Raw genomic sequence first — 24,471 nt, 5'->3', positions numbered from 1 at the left:
GAAGATCAAAGTTGTCTACCTTCTACTGCTATAAAATCACAACCAGCCTGTTGGTTTTTGCCAGTTATCTTTGAAGAATGATTGGAAATGAACAAAAATAATTCTGGAAGCACATACTGAAATCGCAGATACAAAACAGAGATAGGAGGATGCATGCAAATAACCACGTGGGAGACCTTCGCTTGAATTTTAATTGCATGGCAGGCCAAAGAGACAGCTGGAGTATCAACGCTCCTGCAAAGCTGCACCATTCAATGTAGCTTAACATTAACAATTTATTTTGTTTTACCAAAATACACAGGGGTTTCTTGGCAACCCTCAATAAAAGCTTTTGAAAAGTAACCAAAAAAACCCCAAAAGCAAGCCAGCAAGCCGGGGGTTAGTATCTGAACTGCTTCCACCCATTTCCCCCCAGTATATTAGGGGGGCAAGCAGCAACAGAACTGCTGTGCTCAATGCTGAGCTACACGTGACATAAACTTGCGGTTCAGGTGACTACAGCCTCCTGTGCTCAGCTTTGGAAATGGCCACAGAGCTCATGGTTATTTGAAGTCCCACTGTGACCTAGGAGCCATTGCAAAGGTGATGCTTTCAGTCTCCGGAGACAACGCAACATGCAGCCCTCTCCCTGCTGAAAGTAGCATGTCACCAACTCCAAGACCACCACCCACCCCTCTGCAAGGTAAGCCCAGCTTTGATGCTCAGGACAGAACGAAACATAAAAGAGGCAGGACAAAAAGAAGCAACTGGGAAGATATTTACGGAACTCTAAGTCAATGTCCTAAATATTTCAGGGCTGTGGCAGACTACGTTTTGGGGAAAAGGAAGCTCAGTTTAGCTATGTAGCGTCTTCGAACTATTCATACTTGTGGCAGATGTGAACCATTTAAAGACTGGTCACCATCCATTTTTTATTTAATACACTGCTATTGTTGCTAACAATGCAAATCTTAACAGCACAAAAAGAGCAAACCGCTCGCAAATTTGCTTATGAAATAACAACGACACTATTTACTAGTTGGGGGGGGCTGGGTGTCTGGTACAAACAGAATCTTCCACCAGGACATCTTCTCCACCAGCAGAAAGAGAGACAGCAGGGCAGTGGCAGAGACGAAGCACTGGCCGTAGAAGTCCAGTAGGCAGCACTGCCAGCAGCAGTCCTACTTGAACACCCAGCAGCTACAGACTCTTGCCAAAGAAGCCCCATTTACCTGCTCCTTCTTCATGCACTGCTGCACTGTCCAAAGAAGTAAATAATCCTTAGTCTCTGATCAAAATAAGTATTAATAGCATCTTATCTTATGCGTCCAAACTTTCACCAATTTATATATAATGCAGTATTTCCTAATCTGCAGGATTTAAAAGCTGTATTCAAAATTAAAGTACATGGGATCTCCTTGAGGAAAAAATAGTATGACATATGAATAACATACTTCATAATGTATTTCCTGCTCATCAATAAATTGTATTCAATTCTGCATGCAGAGCAGAGGGCTATTTCAACTTATGCAAAGCTCTAAGACCATTCATTTCACTAGGATCCACTTAAGATCATACTCTTGCAAGAGTGCCCATATGCATTTGTGCCACAGGACAGCAGGGTTTCCCCTCCTGACCAGTCCAAAACTACATGCCAGGATTGTAGTGTGTATCCTGTTAAGAAAATGCAAGAAGTTACTATTTAGGTCAAGTGTAAAATTTAAAAAAAAAAAAAAAAAAAAAAAAAAAAAGCCTTACTAATATAGCCGTAATTGGCATAACCCTCCAAGTGTAAACAGAGATCCTTCCAGGAAAAGGCATTTCTAGTTCTGATTTGGCATATGAAATATGACAATACTGGGAAAAACACTTTTCTGCTAGCACAACTGGAACTCAAGACAGGACTCTTACCCACACAGAAGTGTTGCAAAACCCCTTAATCCCCTAATATGCACTATTTTACCAGCAGAATTTTTGTTTTAAAGGGGAGGATGTATTTAAGGCCACTCCTGAATGCACCAGCATTAGCTATTTTTTTTCCTTTTAAATATAAAAACTAGAACACAAACTTCCCTCCTATCCTCCCCCACCCACCCCCAAACACACATACACTAAAAATATATAAATAAAGGAAATGAAACTTCCCCATCAATGAAAATGGGGGGGGGGGGGAGGGGAGTGGAGAACGAAGACAAAAATGGGTCTGTACAGAATCTTTTATGGCCAACTAAGAGTCAAATTACTACTTTTACTCTTTTTTTTTTTTTTTTTTTTTTTTTAAAGACAGAGAACTTCAGCCCTTATCATATTTTAAACTTAATAGCCACTTGCTTCACAGGGCTGGATACTTTCTTTCCACAGTCCCATGCTGAAGTTATTTAGAATTTGATATTCACTTAAAGAGAAAGTACCCAAAATAAATTCTGCACCTCAAATGGACCCTGTCCTTTAGGAGCCCTGGTAAGTCTTGTTCTAGCCAGACAGTGTGAACAAAAACCTCTCACTGGCTGGGACCTTTTAAAAAAGAGCTGCTGATAATTAACATTTAACTTATCCCCCTTCTGCTGGGGCAATCCTTCCCCAATCCATATTTTTGCAGTCTTTACATTCCAGGGTTAGCTGGAGATTTCAGTACCCGAGTCTGAGCTTTTCCTCATTACTGAAGAGGAGGTTTCTGACAAATGAAAAAACCCACCCAAATATCAAAAAAGACCATCTGCAACAATCTTGCTTTGCTATAGATACAATGAAGTCTAAACATGAAGAGAAAAAAAAACAAAAAAAAAGACAAAGCAAAACAAAACCTTGCAGCACTGCACTTCAAGGACATATCACAATGCAGGCTCTATCAAAAATCTTACCATGAGCAGTTGATGAGGGGAGGGAGGGGAAAGAAAGCAACCATTTTCTTGCTGAACTAAAAAGACAAGAGAAAATTTGTGATAAGGCCCAGTAAGGCTGCTCTAGAAAGGTCGAATCTGCGGGGTAGGGAAACTCAGCACTTGTGGCCTTGTGCCTGGAAAGTGACCTACACCAGCCCAGCTGACAGGCAGCTAGGAAGCTGAAGATCAGCGATTCGCGTGAAATTCTAACAAAATTTAAACTGCAAATTGGAGAAAGGCAAAGCAAAAATAATAAAAAAAAATAAAAAAAATAAATCAACTACCTTTTGAGTCTGCATCATATCAGCATTTTGGGTCTTTCCAGAGCAAATCATCAGTCAACTATGAAAACTTAGGTGGGCTGTTTGTGTGAGACACGTTACTCTTTGTTACAGAGTAAGCTGAAACCACAAGACTCATTTCACTCAGAACTCAGTTGGGTATATCAAAATATACCCAACGCTACACAACTCCGCCAAAGCCCTGCAACATTCCGACTCTAATATGGAGAGTTCAAACTTTAAAAAAAATCCCTATTACAAGCATGCCCTGGGTTCCCCAAACCATTACCCTCTTGAGAAGAAAGTAACATAAATGATGTATTTGCCCTCTAGTTTCTGAGGCAGCAGGTTGTAACCTGAGCACATTTTCTAGTTTTTCCCCCACACAAATCAATGTCTTTTTTCTTTCTGCTGCTGTTCCGAGCAGGACCAGGTGAGCCCGCACCCTCATCACCACGGAGTGATGATGCCAAGCCAGAAAGAGAGAAAATAAACCGCTGTCAGATGTACTCTTCCTTCTGCCCACAGAAGCCAATATCCAACAAGAACCAGCACCGATGCGACCGCCCATGTTACCCACTTCATCCTCCCAGCTGTGCTGGACCACACACTACCTAGTGACACACATGCAATGGCACCAAGCAAGGACATGATGGTGTAAAAGCCCATTCTCAGCATCTCCAGAGCTAAGGGGAAATAATCCCCCAAGCTCTACAAGATAACTTGGCACATAAATAAATGTATGCTGCTCAAAAGCAAATTCAATGGATCTCTTAAATCTGTTTGGTTTCAAGCAAAGAGTTAAAGAACAAGCCAAAACTGATAAAATTCTTGCTACCTTTCTTTAAACCACGCTCAGACCTACTCTTTGAAGGAAGAGCCGCCTTTCTTAAAATATATTTGAATGCGCTATTTTTGTCTTTATCTTAGAAGGCCTGATTTCCCCTCACAGCCCTGCAATTGGTTACAATAAAGGGTTTCTCAGAGCCAGACAAGTTAAGAAGAGGTTTTATAACTTCATATGCAGCAAAATGTATGGAATTTGCTGCCTTAATTTTTTTAGTACTCACACATGCAGTAACACTGCTCTTCTAAGCCGTGCCATGGAAGTCAGTGCTTCTGACCACTCGTGCTTCTCACCTCACGTAAATAACCAAGCGTGTGGCAGCCACACCAGGCAGAATTTACACGTGCACTTTAAGATGCTTCTGCCTACACCTTACAGGTGGAGGAGAGGCAAAAGGATCCCTTAATTTTAGGGACAGAAAAAATCATAATTCTGATGATAATTTTTCATTGGAAGCTATGCAGCTTCAAAAAAATGCAAGAGGAGGAAACAAATTGTTTCCATATCAACGATTATTTTGTATCTATCAAACACTGCTTGCTTTTTTTAAAAAAAGCACGTATTTTTAAGGAAGCTGAAATGAAACTGCCTTATCTCACAAGTTATTATGACACATCATAAGGAGACACAACCTTCCAGCACCAGAATCTCACAATGACATTATGGATCCCAGGGCCCTTCTTCTACTACTGTCCTATTACGGTATTGGGAAAGGGAGAAAAGAGACTTCTTGAACACTTTGCTGAGTAAGTTTTTAAGCGACATATTCCCCACTTGATTAGAACAAACAAACAAAAATAAAATAAGATGAAAATATTGACAGCAAAATATTATCTCACTGCTTTAAGAAACCTACAGTACATTCCAGGACTGCTGCTCTTATACTTTGCACATACTCCCTGCCAGATCCCAAGTTACAAGCTCAATTTACAATGACAAGCCTCGCTATATCCCTGGAAGAATTAAATGACCAGAAGAAAAGAAGTAACAAGAGTTTTGAGTTTATAATCTAGGAATTCTTTTTTCCTACCTAAGCTAGTTGAATGCTACCCAAAAGCGAAACGAACCTGAAGTGAGGACTCGCTTTATGCTCTTAAATGCATACTGGAGTATTCTCAGAGGCGGGTCATCAGCAGTAACATAAAGGTCAAGAAAATTAAATGGATAAGACACGGAGACTTTTTCAGTCTATCTAAATACAACATGAGTTAAGGTTAGGTAGAGAGGTTAGTCACGCTGCAGTTTATTTATGCTCACGTTGGCCCATGCAGGAGCGATGTAAACACTAGAGGCAGGGTGGCTACCAAGCTACCCCCCGGCCTCATCCCTCTCCCCCAGGAGAGGGATGCCAACAGCAGAACATAACGTTAATAGCAGCGTGATTAAGCTCTGGCTTTATCATTTCACCAAGAGGCCGATTCTCCACTCTTCACTCGGGCCAGCTTCCACAGTGAAGGGCATTACTTGTATTTGAGCTTTTTTGGCTTTTCAAGATACACTGGTTTGACTACCACGCCGACGGTGCTGCTCAGTTCCTTGTTGGAGTCTCCCAACTTCAGAAACACAAGCTGCTTATCAGTGGTAGCGGAACAGATCACGAGAGCATTTATTTGCACCAAAACTTTTGAGTAGGGTATATTTAAGCCTTACATTTTTCCAAAGCGTATCAGACTACCAGGTATAGAAGAAAAATGCATACAACGCATTTTCTCCCTATGAAAAATCACTTATCTAAATTCTAAACAAATATATTTGCTTCAAGCAAAGCTGCATAGCTTAACTTCCATGCCACATACACATGCCCAGAGCATTGACGAAGCAGCACATTTGTTGTTAAATATGTGCCTTGGACATGCCTTAGCAAAAAAACTAACACACCAACCAAGGGCACATAATGCCCCGTCGCTTCAGCGGGTAACAAAGTGAAATGAGCTATTTCCAGATAGATGCGTCTTATTAAGGAAATGGCTCCATTCTGATCCAATTTAACATCTGGACAAGACCACCAAGTAGACAAGCGATCACAGCAAACAGCTGCCTATACCTATACCGCGTGCAGGAACGGTTCACGCATACGATGACATTATACGGCTGGGTCGCTTCATCGTGACACGGGACCCTGATCAAGGGCAGGGGGCAGGTCCCTGGGGGAGCTCTGCGGGCCAGTGCCCCAGGCAGGGGGGGTACAGGCGGCAGGGGGGCCCCGCCGAGCAGCCCGGCAGACCAGGCCCAAGCTTGCCAGGTGAACTCTCCCCTCCTCCCATACTTACAGTAAAATTACAGCTGTCAAAGACATAAAACGTCACCCCCAGCGATTACCCGCTTAAAACATTAATCACGCAGTTAAGCACTTTGCGACGTCTTCCATGCTGCAGTTAGGGATCATCATGTTTATTTTGCTGCTATCATATTGGTCTGTAAAAATCCATGAACCAACGACTAACCACTTGAGGCACGACCCCTGTTGATGCACCAGGACAGCAGGTACAGGTCAGATTTTACTGGGCAAAGGTATTAACCCTGCTAAGTTTACACCTTGACTAGCCAAGCCGGCTAGTTGATTGGCAGACGTGAAAACCGCTCTGTAAAGTCAGCAGAAGGATGAGTAGGCATTATCCATTTATTATTAACTGGTTAACTGCCAATTAATTTTACTTGCAAATCGCCTCTCTGGTATTTAAACATCTGGCTAAGAGTTTTTGCTCGTTACCCCCCGTATTTCCACGGGCCAGAAAAACGAAGCACTTCTGCGCCCCGCCGCGCATTCCGCTCCCGCGGAAAGGAAGGAGGAATCCACGTTTCTCCAGCCGAAGTTCGCACCCAGCGGTGCCGCCCGGCCGCAGGGAAGGGCTCCGAAGCCCGGCCCCGGACCGCCTCGTTGCTAACACCGACCGATACCGAGACGCGGCCGACCGCGCTGCCGGCAGCCGCGCCGCGCGGGGCGGGGGCGGGCAGGGAGAAGTCACGCGTGGGCCGGCCACTCGTGTCAGGGGCCGTGACGGGTACGGCGGGACCGCCGCTCGGACAACTTCCGCGGCAAGCCCCGCCGAGCCGGCCTTCCCCGCCTCCACTCCACCTCCCCTCCGCGGCGCGGCGCGGCACGGCACGGCGGCGGGGCGCCCCGCGACCGACCGGCCGCCCGCCCGCCCGCCCCGCCCGGGCAGGTACGGGGCAGCGCCCCGCCGCCGCGCCCGCCCCCCGCCCGCTCCCGCCGCCCCGGGCGCCCCCCGCCCGCCCTGCTGCCCGCGGCCGGCCGGCGGGGAGAGGCGATGGGTGAGGAGGAGGAGGAGGAGGAGGAGGAGGAGGCAGGGCCTCGCCTACTCGGCGCTGCAGACCGAAAGTGAACTGCAAACTTTTCCCCCCCACCACCCTTTATTTTCTCTTTTTTTTTTTTCTTTTTTTTTTTTTCCTTCCAGCGCAGCCCCAGCTCGTGCAAAAAATGAAACTTCGAAGCATTCGCCTACCTGGCGTGAAGTCTGCAACAAGTGCAGGCGCGGGGGCCGGGCGCGGGGAGCGGCGGGGCCGGGCGCGGGGCGTACGTCGGTGTCGGCGAGGAGGGAGCAATTGCGATATTAATTTATTACAGAGCTGCCCGGGCTCGGTCCTACTTCACTTACAGTACGGCGCTCATCCTGTAAACAAATATCGCTCCGCCAGGAAACATACTCCCCCCGGCCCGGCCCCGGCCCCGCTGCCAGGCACCCACCCCGCCGGCGGCACATGGAGCGGAGCGGAACGGGGCGGGGGCCCGCCGCACACCGCCACCCCCCGCCCCGGGCCGGGGGAGGCTCCGGGCACCGGCACTTACCTCCGGCACGGCCTCCCCCGCCCGCCGCGCTGCCTTTGCCGAGTCCGTGATGCAAAGAAGAAGAAGAAGAAGGGGGGGGGGGGATTAAAAAAATCCCGGTGTCAGCAAATCGCTGTCAAATTATTTTCTTGCAGGAGAGAGCGGGGAAAGGGGGAAAGGGAGCGGGGGGGAAGCAGAAGCAGAGGGGGAGGAGGCTGCGGGAGGCGGCGGGATCCCTCCGCCGCGATGGGTCTGGCCCTGGGTAGCGAAGCAGGAAGTAAGGTGTCGGCGGCGCCGCGGCTGCGGCCGCCCGGCCCCGCGGCGGGGCGAGGGCGAGGGGCGCCCGCCGCCCCCGGGGGCCCGCCGCCGGCCGTGCGCCGCCGCCGCCTCCCTCCCGCCTCCCTCCCGCTCCGCCGCGCCGCGGTCTCGCCGGCAGCCCCTCCTCTCGGGGCGGCGAGCGCAGCGCAGGTGCCGGGGCCACCGGCGGCGACCTGTCAGCGGCTCCCGCCGGCGCGGCGCGGCCGGGGCCGCGGGTCGGCGGGAGGCGGGCGAGGGGGTGCCGCGGGCTCCCGCCGCCGCCGCCGCCGCATGCCGCAGGGCGGTGGGGCCGGGGCCGGGGCCGGCTCCCGCGCCCGCCCGGGCGGCGGCGCCGGGGGGGGGGTGACAGCGGCGCCGCGGGCCGACACCGCGCCAGCCCCTGGGGCTGAGGGGGGAGCGGGGGGGGTCCCGCCGCCGCCGAGGGGCTGGGGCGGGGGGTGAGGGAGTCTCCGCGCCGGCGTGGAGCTGGGGGGGAGGGGAGGGGCGCGGGTCTCCCCTGGCGCCGTGGGGGTGTCGTGCGGGGCCGGGGCAGCCGCGGCGGGGCCGGGGGCGGCGGGGGCCGCGGTCGGGCCTCCCCCAGCCCCGGGGCGCCGGAGGAGGAAAGTCGCTGCGGCAAAGGCGCTCTCTCACCGGGGAGGTCTCCCGCCCTGTGCGGGGAAGGGCTGCCGCGCCTGCCGGGGCCGCCTCCGGCTCCAGGGAGGCTCCTGCGCTTTGGGTTAATTCGGAAGTTAATTCTCTAATACGGCGAGCCTTGTAGGAACTTGCTCCTGTGGTCACTGGTCTTTGCCACTGGTAGTCTTAAATTATCTTTTTTTGGTTTTGGTTGGGTTCTTTTGATTCTACAGAAACGTTTTTGGTGAAATACCTCTTCGCTCCTGCCTCCCTTGAGCTCAGAATTTGCATTAGATTGCACCAAAATGTTCCCTTGCAGGGAAGGATTTTGCATCTTGGGGACGGATATGTATGTGATGCATACAGCTTATGCAGTGCTCTGTTTAAGCTCATGGGCAATGACAGACGAGTTACTGTAAGAAACCGTAGCTGGGAAGAGAGAAACTGAAACGGGGGTGGTTTTAGGGCCTACTTCTCCCTTCAGAGGGGCGGGGGGGGAAAGCAACAGACAAAACTCTCAAGGGTTATAACTGGAACAGAAAAAGGTCTTTGGTGTTAGCGTTTGTGATTCAGCCTTACATTATAATGGTTACCAGCAGCCTCATTTTCTTTTTATGGTCATCCTGGTTTCCTGGTTGCATGACACTTCCATTGGGCCACTGTTCTTAATAATTTAACCTTTTATGAGATTGTTTTGATTTACAGTTAGATTAGAGCAAGAGTGAAAAAGTATGATATCACCCGTTGGCTATTAAACTCCTTTGTACTGTGCGGAAAGGTCTCAGTTGTTTAAAATGTTGAGAGAAAGGTTCTTCTTTTTTTTTTTTTTTTTTTTTTTTTTTTTTCCCAGCCAGCTAGTAATTTTCTAATTTTATTTTTACTTAAGTGAAAAATACCATTCAGATATTGTAACTTCTCCATGCTGAGCTATGCAAAATCTACGCTGAGTTTTAGATTCAATGGTTGGCTTGTTTGCTTGCTGGAGTCCTAAGTCATATAAACTATGTTGAAAATAGAATTAAAACCACAACTCAACATGTGCCTTTGCTCTGTTTGTTTTTTGTGTCTAGTCTGAAACCCAGAATAGCCCGTATTACTTGTGATTTCTAAAATGACCTTTGAAAATAAGCAGTGGAATTTAACACAGTCTTTCTCGGTTTGTCTCAGCATCTCGACTTGTCCAGCTAATCAATACAAACAAATCTATATTGAGTTGGCTAGGTGTTACTTGATTTACCTGAAACACGCAGCTTTGTGCTGTAACTCTCAAAATAGAAGCAAATGTATAATTTAAATTTGAACAAAGAATCATTATCAAGCAGCCTTCTAACATACTATAAACTGGACCCGTCTTACTCTGCCGTAACAAGTTTAGCTACGCAAAACTTCTGGATGAAGTAAACTAGTTTATTAGCTTTGGACAACATTTCAAGAAAACTGGGGAGAGGGGACTGGCTATAGCCAGACGGTGTTCTTTGTACTTATCCTGCAACTTATGAATTGGTCTCCATCAAAAGCTCAAAGCCTTAATTTATGTTCTCAGTTTTCCTGATCCTTCTTCTAATCTTCGGGGATTTGAGTATCAAGCTTCCCGGCCTTGAATAACAAATCATTTTACTATTTACACTATTAAACCTCAGAATAATTCTGCGGGCTTGTCAGGATGTTGTTCAACGACATTTTGGCAATGATAACTGGCAAGCGGGTGAGTGCTGGGGGCCCCGAAGCTGGGGTGAGATCCTGGCCAGCCGAGCTGCCCACTTGCTGCTGTGAGAAGAGGGAGACCTTGCTCTCCCTTCCTTGCCCGCTGCCCTGCCCCACCGAGTTGGTTCAGCTCACCAAGCCGGAGGACTATTCCTTCTCTCTCTGGGTTAATTTCCTGCCATTTTGGTGAGCTCCCTGGGGGGTCAGCTGGGTGCCAGGGGCAGCAGAAGGGCAGCTGGGGAGCTGCGGGGACGCAGGACGCGGAGGGCCCGGGGAGCCGCCGCTCGTAGCAGCAGCAGCAGCAAGCTGGCAGGGTGGCTTGGCTGCCTCCTGAAGCCTCCCACCGCTCACAAACAACAGAAAAGCAGCAAATGTCTTATGGCAACTGCCATCGCTCTGTCAGATTTTTGTTAGAGATTAATGAATTTTATTTTTTTCTAAGCAGGGCTGTTTTAGAAATGAAAGAATTGCAGAAGTTTAGAAGTGACAGAGGTCTCTGATCATCCTCTTGGTTCATTCCTTTCCGACGCAGGATTGCCGTGTCATTTTCTTCCCAAACGCCTTAGTTCCTATTAGGAGGCTTTGCCTCAAATTTGTGGGCTTTCCCAGAAAGGCAATGCTGAAGAAAACACAGTATGACTGTGGTAGAAGGCAACATACCTTTTGTTCAACAGCTGGAGTCATTGAAATAAAACCCCTTAAGACTCCTTAATGAATTGCATTTATGCAAGTATCCTACTGGTCAAAATCACAGCAGCCAAAATACAGATGTCCGTCCAGTTTCTCAGTTTTGGATGCCTGTTTCCAGATTGAATTTTAAATTGTGGATGTTATCTTAAAAAAAATAATAATCAGATCTTAATTATCTAAGTTGGTTGGACAAAACTGATGGCAGGCTTAGTTTTGTTTTAATATGGAGCTTTTGAGCCATATAGTGTACTGATGCAGGATTTAGGATTAGAAGCAACTTCAGTCTCAGAATCTGACATCCTACATAATGTGGACTGTAGTATTTGTAATTGAGATTATAACCTGCTTAGTTAAAGTTCATTTTCCAGAAAAAAAGAAAAGTCATTATGGAGATTTCAAGAAATGGCAAATACGCCTTCTGCTACCAGTTGTTCTGGTGTAATTACCGATCATCTCTTGGTTAAATGTTTGAACTTGATTTTTCATTTCAATTTGCGAGTGTTCCAGCATGACATTGCTGGTTCTTTGCCTTCTAAATTAGTCTGGTATCATCTGAATCCCTTGGATTTAGTCAGTCATTTACCTTTGGGGCCTTACGGGAGTGACACTAGTAGGGTCAGAATAGTTCAAAAAGCCAAACGTGTGTTTTCTGTGATCACGTTCCCTGTGCATCCTAAGGGAAGTAGCCACAGCATCCCACATACCTGAACACAAGAAAAATAAACGACAGTTGGCAATGGGCTTGCTCAGAGATCAGCAAGTACACTGTTCCAGGTATCCCTGTGCTCAAGAAACTCTGTATCTCTGCTTTGTTTGAAGGTAACGTTAGCAACCTCGTTCTCGCCTTGATGCTCCTCGCCTTCGTGTACGTTCAAGTACAGTGTTTCTCCCTCTTAGGTCCTCTCCCTGGGAAGCTCAGGACGTTGAGAGCTTCCAGGATAAAACAGCTCGCGCTCTTTGGTGTCGCTTCTTACCACATCCATTGCAGGTTAGGAAAAATGGCCGAGGTTGAAATGGAGCCAAATAATTTTTAGCAGAAATGCATCACGACCCCAGCCGCTGCGAACAACCGTGTACTTCCCTTTGGCCGCTTCCGCCACCCGGGTGAGGACCAGGCCTGTTTCAGACAAGCAGCATCCCAGCCTTGCTGGTCTGAGTTGCCTCTTGTCCAGTGAAGCGGCTGCTCTGATCCCAGACGCGAGGTGAAGTCACGGATTTCACCGGCAGCCTAATCTGATCTCAGACCGTGTCGCCGCCATTTGAAAACTAATACTGGAAGTAAGACTTTTTTTTTTTTTTTATTCTTCGCTCTCATCCAGATCAGTTTGCTGAGTGCACAGCCTAAGGAATGGTGCAGAAAATGTGCCGAGGAGAGAAGAATATGAAAGCATGCTGCTGTCATGCAGACTGCTGGTGAAAGCCCTGCCTGCTGGGTCTCTTTCCATGAAGGCTAAACCAAAGTAAATTGCCATGGCTAAGGTCCTGCTGTCCCCTCTGCAAGGTACTGCCTCCAGCTGTGTGGTTTTGCCTCCTGTTTGCACCCGACGCTGACACTCACCTCTTCCTGGTCAGCCAGATCCTCTCCCAGCGCTGGCAGAAACCCTGGGTAATTTTTCCCTGAATTGCTTCACTGAGTCAGCCAGACGAGTAGCAGAAAAAGGAGGCAGGGTTGTGTGCCAAAAAGCGGGATTTGCAGCCACACTAGTTTAAATTGCCTTTAATTGTCATGAAGCCATGGCCGCTATCTCATCTAGCAGATAAGATGCTCTGTAAGAAGTTTGGTCCAGGCAGCGGCCCAGAAAAAAAAGGGAAAAATGAACCTGCATGGCTGTTTGCACCATGGTCAGCTCTGGAAGTCCACAAGTGCTAGTTTTCCCTCATCTCGAACCTTGGGAACTTTTCAACAAAGCTCAGAGCCGCCTGTCTATGAGTCGGTCGCTGAGCTGCTCCGCCAGTGCAGCCTGTGGGAGCTGCAGAGCCCTTGGGGCTCTGGCCCGGCACTGATGGAGCCGGGTGCTGCCGAATGGGTGCTCCTCCCGGCAGCTCTCGGCAGGAGCTGGCCTTGACCGTCCTGCGTCTCCCTGCAGTCGGGCGCATGGGAGATACGATACTGCAGGGATGCTCCGAAAACACATGAAAGCCTGCGAAGTGCTTAGGAATGTTTTGGTAAAGAAGTTACAGATAAGCAAGTTAGAAATAGTGGCGACTCAGATTTTTTTTCAATGACACTGTTACTGTTTTGCAATCGTGGGAGCCCTAGAGAGGAAAATAAGCTAGAGACACTGGGAGTTTTAAAGGGGACATTCTCCTACATTTGGTTTGTGTCAGTTCCTGTTCCTCTTGGAAGAGTCACTTATACTACCATGCTGTCAGGAATAATCTGCGGGCATGTACATGTGCGTGCAAGAGAGACAGTGACATGGACCATCTTGCGGGATCACGTCCTAGTGAGCAATGCTCCAGTTTGTGTGGCTTCTGCACATGCTGGAGAAAAGGAAATGTTTTTTTTTATAAAATACACTGACATATGTATTTTTAAATTTACAAATGTGTATAATATATACATAGTATATACATTATATTACATACATTCGTAAATTATGAATGCATAAGCGTATAAAACTCATGTATCTTTATAAAACAAACATAAGTGAAAATATAATCTTTTTATTTTTTGAATAATTTCCAAATTTTAAGTTGATGGTGTCGTTTGACCTATTCTAAACTTCAAAACCACTCACTCTGTTACAGCTTTCTGTATAAGTAGATCTGAGAGGGTCTTATAATCAGGGGCCAGTAATACTCTCCCCATTTTACAGATGGGTAAACTAGGGAACAGAGGTGGTCCAATGTCATCCAGGAAAGTAGCTGCAGAGGTCAAGTATGAAACCAAGTCTCCTAAGTCTTTGCACTTTGTTATGTCTTAAAGACAGGCCACTATTTTTCAAGTAAGTCTTATGCCCAGCTCAAAATGGTTGGAGCATTGACTGATGTGCAAGAAGTTTTATCCTCCTGGCTTTGTATGCACTCCCAGTGGTAACAGCTGAAAACTGCTGTATGAAGAAACACACCTTATTCAAAATGTCCTGCTGTTGTACTACCAGAAAGAAATACACAGTCCTGTTTGCAAAGATTCAGTTCAATTACAGTATTCAACGGAAACTGCCTCTACAGAGACACCGTCAACTTGAAATCCAGTGACATATAGTGACAGATTTAAGATAGTGTCTCCTACGACTTCTTCTGAATGCCCCTACCAATCTTTGTGAATTGTTTTTTCTTGGCTTTAGAAATCCGTTATGTGGTAAAATTGACATATAAAAAAAGAGGCTTTAGGATGGCTTGTTACACGGAGCTGTACTAATTTCTAAGGTGTTTGCTGAATAAGAGAAATCACACTTTTGAGTACGGGAAGGAAAAATGAAGCTGACTGTATGCAAAAATTTTCTAAAGATAAAAGGTAAACAGTTACGGAAAATATGTGTGATGAGAGTAGAAGGAAGCCTGACATCTTAAGTTTAAGTTGCAGTTAATCTAAATAATTTTCTATAACAGAAGGGTAATATCTAAATACAGATATGATTAAGTCAGCGTGGTTCCCTACCACAATGTGCAACACATCCAAGTCCACACTGACAACTGAGATCAAGATTAAAGTTTTCCAGTGTACGTAGTGAATTTCAGTGCAATGGCAGCAGTGTTATTTTTTCAGGATTTTGTCCATTGGAAGTGGGTACGATACTGGCAATAGCACACCGCATATTGTGTGGAAAGAGCTCAGGCAGCCATCTCTGATCAGAACTCTCTCAATCATCGTACCACCCTTCTTTCAGCAGTTTCTCAGTTTTCCATTTCATATTCCTCAGCACAGAAGCAACTTATTTTGCTGATTTTATGCAGAGTTGAATGTACTCTGTGTAGGGTTTGTTGAAGGAAAACAAGCATCCGCATCTTCTGCTCTGAACTTTCCCATTCAGAAGTGTAACCTGAATTTTTATACAAGTCTTGTATAGTCACTCCTAGGTCTCACTGTGTCTTACTTATTTGTTTCTTACATATGTGACAGCAGGCAGATAGACATTTAAACTGTAAGGATACAGCTGTCATGATTTAAAAAATACTATTAACTAACGTGGCTAGACTCGTATATCTAATGTATATACAGTATATTCTGTTTATAGTGATGTAAGGCACTTTACATCATCAAATTTAAATAAGCTGTATCATTTCACATTTTTATTGTGATGGAAATGCACTTGCAGTAGAAGACAAGCACTTTTACGTTTCTGTGTCAGTGTTTTTGCTTGGTGGCCCCAAAACACTTGAGGAGGTGAGAGATGCACTGATAAACAGAAAGCAGAAAATGTGATGGAGTTACTGTATAGCTGCAGTGAGACAGGGAACTGCAAAGGACCCCTATAAAGCAGGTTAACAAAATTAATAGTAGAGGAAAACCGATTTGCTCTATAGCTGAGACAGTTTTGCCAGTAGCAGCTGAAGGGCAGCAGATGACAAATCCAAGGATATGTAAATACGTGAAGTCTTACAGTATGCTTTCTGATGGACAAATTTTGCTTCTAGAGATGGAAAAACTACCTCCATCCCATTCAAATGGCCTGTGAGTCTCCAAACAAATATGGAAGTTGGGAAATTAAACAGAGGGTCCCCAAAACAATCTCCGTGTACTGCTCCAGATGCAAGCTTAGGTCTGTGAGACTAGAGATCTCAGACTTTGGGGTCTGTTCTGTTGAGAAGAGAGCTAATGGTGCAAATTGGGAATGAGATTGTTTTCAGAGGGAAAAAAAAGAAAAAAGACTCTCTTGTGGGTCAATAATGTGTGGAATTTTCCTATAAAAGTCTCCAAAATTTTCATTGAGCCATCCATAGTACCAACTTGTCCTGTCGTATCTGCGAACTCCCTGGGAACCCACTAGTGATGACTGGATAACCTAGGGACCAGAAGGGTCATCTCGTAGTCTGCAGTACCCACAGCAGTGCCAGCTTGCTAAAAAAGCTGAAAATACAGGGAGTCACATCTAGGGAGGGAAAAGAGATTTCTCGAATCGACATTTGCTTTAGTTGATGTGTTAGTCTGCAGAATCCATTTCACTTTATTCAGAAATTCTAACAATGACAAGGCATGCGTTTGTGTTTCTCTGAGTATATATTTTATAGCTTCTATGTCCTCTTACCACGCAAACATCTCTAAACCCCCTGGGGAGGACAGGTACAGCTCCATGGCTTTTTGTTTTGAGTCCCACACCAGCTGACTAATCTAGCAGCTAGTGATAGCTGAAGATGGAGACACTGATAATTCTTCTGCACCCCAGAGAGAGGCAAAGGACCTAATTATACATTGGTTGTGTATCAGCTGAGGAAGTCCCCAGATGAGGAGTTGTGGGTGTATTTCACTTTCTTTGCACTACTTGAGTGAAGCACTGGGAACAAAGGAGAACAAGAAAATAAATTCAGCCCTAATTATTCATACTGAACCTGTGGCCTTCTTAAAATATATATGCTCAACGCAGGGAGCAAACCCAGGGTTGAGTGAGGCTTCTTCCAGACTTGTTTTAAGACTGCACCATTGGAGGCAGTTGTCGCTGAAGCGTCTGCCAAAAACCTCTTGAGTCTGTTTAAGGGGCAGTCCTGTGCGGAGGTCCTTCCCTAGTGGTGTGCCAGTGTTTTTCCCTTCCTATTACAAGGCTATCGGAAGATCTTGGACCGGTTCCACACTTAAGCTCCAAGCATCTTTGTTGTCTATCTGACCTTGCAATATGATAGGCTGGAAACTTTTACCGTCTGGCTTGTTGTAAGGCTTGTTTCACAATCTGGGTAATGTAGATTTCTCTGCTTCCCATTTCCACTTCTGTAATGTTTATTATATTCAATTGTATGTCTGGTTTGGTGTTCATTTCTGCAGCTCCTGCCTACGTTGCATGCAGTTCTTCATCTTGTCTGCAATTGCTATCTGCACTCTCAATCAGCTCATCTCTTTTTATTAGTAATAGATCGTCAGTTCATACGCTTGCATACGCTATAGAATGATAATGCCTTGTCTTGCCAACAGACAGAGATTTTAAGGTTGTGATAACCTATATGCTTGTCTGAGGGATGTGAAAATAATGTTATGAATGTTGTTTATGAAAACCGGGTTTTGCACAGCTTCAGTAGTTTTCATGTACTGTAGTCAACTGTCCTCAAATAAGTGACAAGTAGAACTGATAGTGTTGCAAGCCCATATTTTACATCTGATCATAACTAACTGAACATGAAAATTGCCAGCATTTTCCCTCGGTTACTTCTGTGTAGATACCATTGTGAGGACAGTTTTCTTTAAATGATCCTACGCTTTCTTTGCTCCATTTTAACCTCTGATTTCACCTTGTTTCCTCTTCCCAATTTTTTCTTCTACTGACCTTGCACTATGCATAAACATTCTTCATAAGGAAATCAGTGAGATATTTGTAGTTAATTTTTTATGTCTTAGATTTTGTGCCCAGCACATAATGATCCAGTTACATCTCAACTTGCGTGCTGTAACCCCAGCTTTCCACTTCTTCTCTCTACTGCCAATAAAGCAAGTTTATTTTCTAATAACTTGAAGTACCTCCTTTCATCCTTAACTCTCTACAGATGCTTCCCTCCTTCTTCCTTACTAATTCAAGTCTCTCTGCTTCCAAGTATCCTCTGCCTAGGATTGTGCCTGTCTCCTTCTGTGCCATGTTCTGTGCTGAGATGGAAGGCAACAGGTAGCTGCTTCTGTCCCCCTCCCATTCCTGAGCATCACAGAAGAAAGATGCCAGCTTGCCTTAAAAGGGACTCTCAGCTGTACTTGTAACCAGTTTTCAAGCAAGTATTTTGAAAACTAGTTAGGCAGTTTTCCCAGTGTAGACAGGCTCATAGAAGGACCATTAATTACTCAGCACAGGCTTAACCAGGGGCAGAAAAAGGGGGCTTTTGTGCGATTGTCAAACCCTCACCATTATTTGTACATGTTGGTTTTGTATTTAATAGGATTACATGACTTCTTCGCTCTATATGCCAAAATGGATGGTTCCTTTCAGTAATAAAACGAAGCCAATAACCTGAAAGGAACCACGGCTGAAAAGCACAAACTTGACCTCTGATTGACCTTGACATTTACAGACTAAAAAGAACTTTTCCAAAGAAAAGACAGAACAGACAGAAGAAGTCAGGGAGCCAGCAAGAACCAGGAGAAAATGGTTTTGTTGCTTTGTGATTACATTGTTTAAACCAACATACTACATGGTTTACAATACTTCATTACAATGTATTAGGGCCTGGAGGTGATTTAATGTCTGTTTATAACTGCGACTAATCTTGAAATAAACAAATGAATGTTTGGAAAATGGATGAAGCTGTTCTGCTGGAGACAGTGTTAAATGCATCTCTGAAGAGTAAATCATGGCTGTACAGCACTTAAATGCTTTTTATTTCAACCTTCAGTTGTATTTCAGTAGTTTTATCTAACAAAATTAATCATGATGCAGTAAAAAAACAAATTTCTAATTGGTTAGGACTGTCTAGCAGCCATACATTCTATAACAAATTCACAATTTAAAAACTGTTTAGCCCTTTAAAATCGGAGAAAAAGATAAACTAGAAAACGCTGTAGCATTATACTAGGCAGCATGGTGATCTAAATTAAATCTGTTACAACCTGTTCTAATTTAAAATTGCTCCGTTATGCGAATGAAGGGGAAAAGAAGAAGAGTTAGTTCATTTGTTCAAAGCATTTTTTATATTCCCAGATAAATCTTTCATCCACCCTGCCTTTGCCTGTGGGCTGTACGTTCCTATTATTTCCTCTATGCATCCCCTGCGTAACCGCGCATAAACGGAGCCGAGAACCCTTCCTTCAGCGGGTCGGTATCAGTTCTCGTCTCTATCAGCTGAGAACAAGCAATGTCGTTGAGCGTCACCATCGCGGTGTCCGGCTGCTCACAACACCCAGAAGCTTCTCTGCGGTGCTGTAGGCAGGGGCCTTGCTAGAGGAGGTTGCTCCGGTTTCTCCTGCTGTCCACCTCTGCAGGCAACTCCTTGGCCTCTCCTGCTTCTCTCCCTCTCCTGCCTCTACCACCCAAGGCCCCTTCCGCAGCCCCCAGGCATCCCACAGCAGAGTTCTTGTCTTCCAGCACCTGACTCATTCCAAAAATGTCTTGAATTTTCCTAAGTACCAGTCACTAAGCAGTTAAAGCCTGATTTGAGAGACAAAAAATCTGAAGTCGGATGGTTCCTCCAGTCCCACCACCCACACCCTTCCGGTTGCAGACTGGAGTGAGTGGGAGCTGGCGAGGGCTTGGAGGGGAAGCTGCAGAAGAGGACTTCTGCACCGCCATGCCTGTGCAGTGTATTGCCACCTAGTGCTGCGAATATGGAAAAGCAAGGTTCTTCCTTCTGCTCACGACCGAGACTCTAGCGAGGCAGCCACCAGAGTGGTCCATGACTCAGAAGGTCCTCTTTCGTTGTAGCAGCACTGTTTAACCTACTGACTTCACCGTATCCTACACCCATTCTAGCAGGTTTAGAACTCTGAACTTTGACAGTGCACTTTATTGCGCTGCACTTCATGCTAAATACCATGACTGCTCTCCCTTAGTGCAGGCGTTTCAAAAGTCTGGTCCTACGGCAATACAGCATACACAATTACACCTCATATGGGTGGCTACCTGTCTGTATACTTTCCTTCCTATCGCTTTGTTTGCCACACAGACATGAGTGGCAGAGGTCTCAAGGATAATTACGTTTGTTCAAGCTTGAAAAATAGCCACATGAAAGAAAGGCCTGCTAAAGGGAAGGTTGCAACATAAGCTTCTATGTTCATCGGCATCAGTGAATAAGTGTGGTGGGGGGGAAGGGCGTTAGCTACAGCAAAAATTTCAAGTGCTGCTTGCGCCTTCCTAGGTGTCAAAGCTGACCACCCATGCGCCACAAACGCAGGCTTTCTTGGTACGACCTCACAGACCTATTTGTATTAACTTCTATGTCTAAATATACGCTAGCAGTGTTCTGAATTTACAGTGAAAACAAATGAGATCGGGGGTTTTTGCGTGTGTATTTTTTTCCTTTGCTCCCATGCTAATTTCTTCCCCCTGTACAACTTGTTACTATTATCTTAGCTCCCGTTAAATCTCTTTTAGAGGTTGGCATTTTAACTTAGCAGCTTGAGCTCTAGACTGTTGACACATTACAGCGCAGAAAGCAGCAAAATTATCATGGACTGAGTTTGCATTGTATTTTTTCTAAGACACTGTGTGATAAGAATAAATCATGTTGTCACCCTGACATGATCCACTAATGAAGATGCACGCCCTCTTGCCCTGCCCTCTTACTGGATGTTAAGTGAGAACCCTTTTGCTGTCTTTTTTCTTCATTTCCACTGTGGAAGAAGCTTTCTAATTCTGCACATCAGTTTGCTTAGCAATACTGCTGTTGCCTAATGCAATAAAAATCAGTTATGTAACTGCCTTTGCTAGACTTGCAGAAAGCATTCACCAGACGGGAAGATGGCCGCAGTATCTTTAGGCTTTCCATTATGTCTCCTGTGTTCACTGTTATTATGCAATATGCTCTGCTTTTAGTATTTTTTTTTAATCATTTTTCTTGACATCATGTTTAGAATATTATACACCTATTATCTAAGATCATGCAACAACAAAGCAGGGAAAAGACATAAGCTGCTTCTGATTTATTGCTAAAAGGGCTGGTATTATAGCACTAGTGCCTCCAAGAACAAAGAATCACCTACAGTTTGTCAGATAGTATTTTTAATACTCTAAATCTGAACCAAATTCCTAAAATAACCTGTGTTTTCAGATTACCATGTGCTCTTTTGTTCTGAATAATGTCTTGCTTAGTGAACTATGTCTTATCAATCCACCAAGTACTGGGTGTCATTGTTCACCTCATTCACAATTCATCTTTTAATTAACATTATCACAGGCAAAATTCTATTTTGGTCAGCATAATTTGTCATTGGAATTGGCAGTACAGAAATAAAAGAATTACCATCTGAATTTATCTGAAGACGATGTAGGAGATGGTGACTACAAACCTTCCTCATCCGGCACTGAAGAGGAAGGGAGGGAAAGCATGTAAATCATAATGGCTTTAAAAATTATATTTGCAATGCAAAAATCACTACTTTGGTCATTCAGTATCTGCTAAGCAAACTGTTTTATCAAAATTACTGTTATTGAAGATATAAACGTGAATCCTACACTTAGACACATGCTTTGTTTGGTGGAAAGGGTTGCTGACTTAGGAAAGATTAAAGAGATACAAATGTCTTTGCAAGGTGGTGATCTTAGACACAGGTATGTAAGATCAACTTAATGCAGCAAAATGCTGATCATTTTCTTTAACAGTTAAACTTTGAAATTAAGTTGCAACTGCAGCATTGTTTTAGAGAGCAGGCAAAGCAATAAATGCTTTTAAAATGTTTTTTTATCTGTACCAGGAAATGAAGCTCTCCCAGAGAATAGAACACATTTCTGAATCCTTCTCACAAGATTCAACTTTCATAATGATTGCTAGAAAACTCCATCAATGTGGGGAAAATTAAATAGCATTTTGGTTTTTTGAGTCTATAAAGAAGACATCTATCGCTGCAGCCTAGATATGCACTATTTTTCTATTTACATTCAAATTAATACAGTGATATTAAATTGACTGCATTTAAGGTACAGTGAACACACCAGCAAACCAGCCACTTAAAAATTCCCTGCAGCATCCCTTTACCTTATGATTTCATCCATTCCTACTCACAAATGCAACAGGCCCTGAAGATGATCACATTCAAGCAGTAATCAGCCAAGATGACAATAATTTCTGTAAGCACAGCACCTCTTTGGAGCATGCTCTACTGGAGGCCCTTTCTCTTTCAAAATAGCTAGGCTTCAGCTTGCCACTGACTTCTGTTGGACTTGCATCAAGAGGCAGTCTTCTAGTGTGGAACACCCTGTTTCATTAGTAGCTTCTATAACAGTTTTTAGAAAGGAAGCTTCAGTCTCCACTGTCATAATTAATATTTTCTCAGTTGTGCCTATTTACATTGTGTTTTTAATGGATGCAACATTTATTAAAAATACTGGAACCTAATAAAGTTAATTGACCCCCAGACAAAGTACCATTTAGTTTTTTGTTTATTTCCTTTTTTTTTTTTTTTTTCTTTTTTCTTTTTTAATAGCAGAGGCAAAGTGCTTAAACAGACAGGTCAGGAGGTGAAAGAGATACAGATGATATCTGCATCTTTCATAACCAGAGTCTGTAGCATTCTGTGGGCTATCTTGTGTGTTGAAAGCAAGGTGAGACCCAGAAACATTTCAGCTAGAGCAGGGAAATGCTATGAAGGTTTACTATTAACCCTGTTGAAACATTAAATTCTCTAGATTTCTTTTCTTCAATTTCTATCGGATAATAGACCTCAGAAGAGTTGGGCTTTTTGGCAGAAGATAAAGGCAGTCTCCTCAACTTTAATTATTGTTCCTGAATTTGAATAATATCTTTGCTTATGAAGTTAATGGCACAGGCTAAAAATTACAGAAAATTCTACCTAAAGTAATAAAAAGTTATACCCAGGAAGTTGTTATGCTCGTATTGAAATAATGGCTTTGCAATCTAATTTCTGTTTGGGTTGCCCACATTTCCAGGTAAAATAAGATGCCTTTCACATTACTAAACCCCAGGATTTTTCTAACATTTTCTTCATACAGCCCAGAAGGAGAGACAATTAAATCATACAGCTTGCTTTCACCCTCTGCCTTCTTCCAAAGAAGCATCATGTTCCGTATTCCTTAGGCATCAACAGCGCATGAATGAGAAAGAGTGTGGGCGTTACTGATCTTCTAAGGAATATATAATCATTTTCTGTGTTCTAGGAATGATTACTCAAAAAGTGGCAAACAATATAAAAATAAATACAGTAAAAAGATGTACCCTGCATATAGTAAGGTACAATCAGACAAAAGGAAATTATGCTTATTCTTAAAATATTAGGAGGTGGAATTAATATTCTAAAGGCCATCCTTTTACCATTCTGTGATTCCCTCATAGCACTGGCTAAACCCATCTTTTTCAGTTGTTGCAATCAGTCTTTCCAGACATGTACGTTCCCTTCATCTCAAAATTCCCCAGAACTCCCAAACATGGTATGTAAGTAAATGCAATGATTTATAAACCCTTGAGGTTTCAGAAGCAAGTGCTTATACAGTATAACTAATACGCGAGTGTGCATTGCTGCCCCCTGATGCAGGGAACGTTAAAATCTCTTCCACGCAGCCCACCTTCCTTCTTATATTAATATATGGCCATAGATGTATTTGTTACTGCTTGGACAGATACAAGATAATGTCTCCCCCTTGGGTAACTCAATATTGAAATTGTTAGTTGAGGGGAGAATGAGGAGAAGGAAGAAAAAATAAATGAGACGAAAAAGGGAAAAAACGACGATGCCTACCCACTGGTGAGAATGTTTAAAAATCGTTAAGGAATATAAGCTGTGAACTGGAACTCACTTTTAATGCACAGTTTTGTTGTAGGTTAATACTTTGTTTGCCAGAGGTAACATTTATGGCCCCCTTCGGCTAGTACTTCAGGCAATTACAACTCGGTTTGTCTTTCCTACCTGTTTATTCCCCTCCCATGCATTGTCTAGATTTGGGAGTGTAAGTTGTCCGAAGCAGAGGCTTCCTCAGCAGGGTTTGCTGGGCTAGGCTCCTGCAGGGTGGGTCCTTATCTCCGTGAAGCCTGACAGAGGGCGCGAGGTGGAAATATTATTTAGTGTGTGCATGACACTTGGATCCACAGAGAAAATTCCCAGCAAGCAAAGGAAGGTGTGGTGCGAAGCCCTGCGGGTGGCTCCGGTGCCGTGTGGCCGCACACAAAGCGAGACACGTCTGCTCGGTTCTTGGCCCGGCTGTAATTGCAGTGGCACAGCCCCGACGCGCAGGCAAGCCCCTGGGTACGACAGCGGTACAACAGGTTTTCGGAAAGACCTCGCAAGAAGCGCAGCCTGTATTAACTAAAAGGAAGTAGAGTTACGAGGATGAGTCCTGGTTTTGATGGTGATGACTCTTAAGTTGCAAACCCGGAGCGCTACCCGAAGGCGCAAGGCTGAGGCGAGGACGCTACAGCTGGGGTGGTGCGCGGCCCCCGTGGAGCTGAGCCACAGGATTTACAGCTTCTGCAGCCTACTAACGTTTGTCTTAAAGCCGTAGTTGCCCGATTCACGTAATTTACTGATTTTTTTTCTTTTCACCCACGCTGGGGTGCCCCCTCGCCCGCGGGCCGCGCCGGCGGGCCGGGCCCGCCAGGGTCTAGCTGGCTTCAGACGTGGAGGCCACCCGGCTT

At 44.9% G+C, this 24,471-nt stretch overlaps 1 protein-coding gene across 6 annotated transcripts in view; it reads right to left on the bottom strand.

Annotated features, from left to right (window-relative positions):
* TRERF1 (transcriptional regulating factor 1) overlaps positions 1-8,126 on the bottom strand; it is a 102,094-nt gene extending 93,968 nt beyond the window's left edge. For 4 of the 6 annotated variants that reach the window (XM_049833978.1, XM_049833987.1, XM_049833985.1 and 1 more), the window contains exon 1: positions 7,454-7,783. The gene's annotated coding sequence lies outside the window, so the exon portion shown is untranslated. The other 2 variants (XM_049833979.1, XM_049833981.1) reach the window with 2 other exon arrangements.
* Between the last annotated feature and the right edge of the window lie 16,345 nt (positions 8,127-24,471).

Source organism: Accipiter gentilis, chromosome 30 (assembly GCF_929443795.1).
Source record: "Accipiter gentilis chromosome 30, bAccGen1.1, whole genome shotgun sequence".
In the NCBI taxonomy this organism is placed as follows: Eukaryota; Metazoa; Chordata; class Aves; order Accipitriformes; family Accipitridae; genus Astur; species Astur gentilis.
This window is presented reverse-complemented; position numbering and strand designations above follow the sequence as displayed.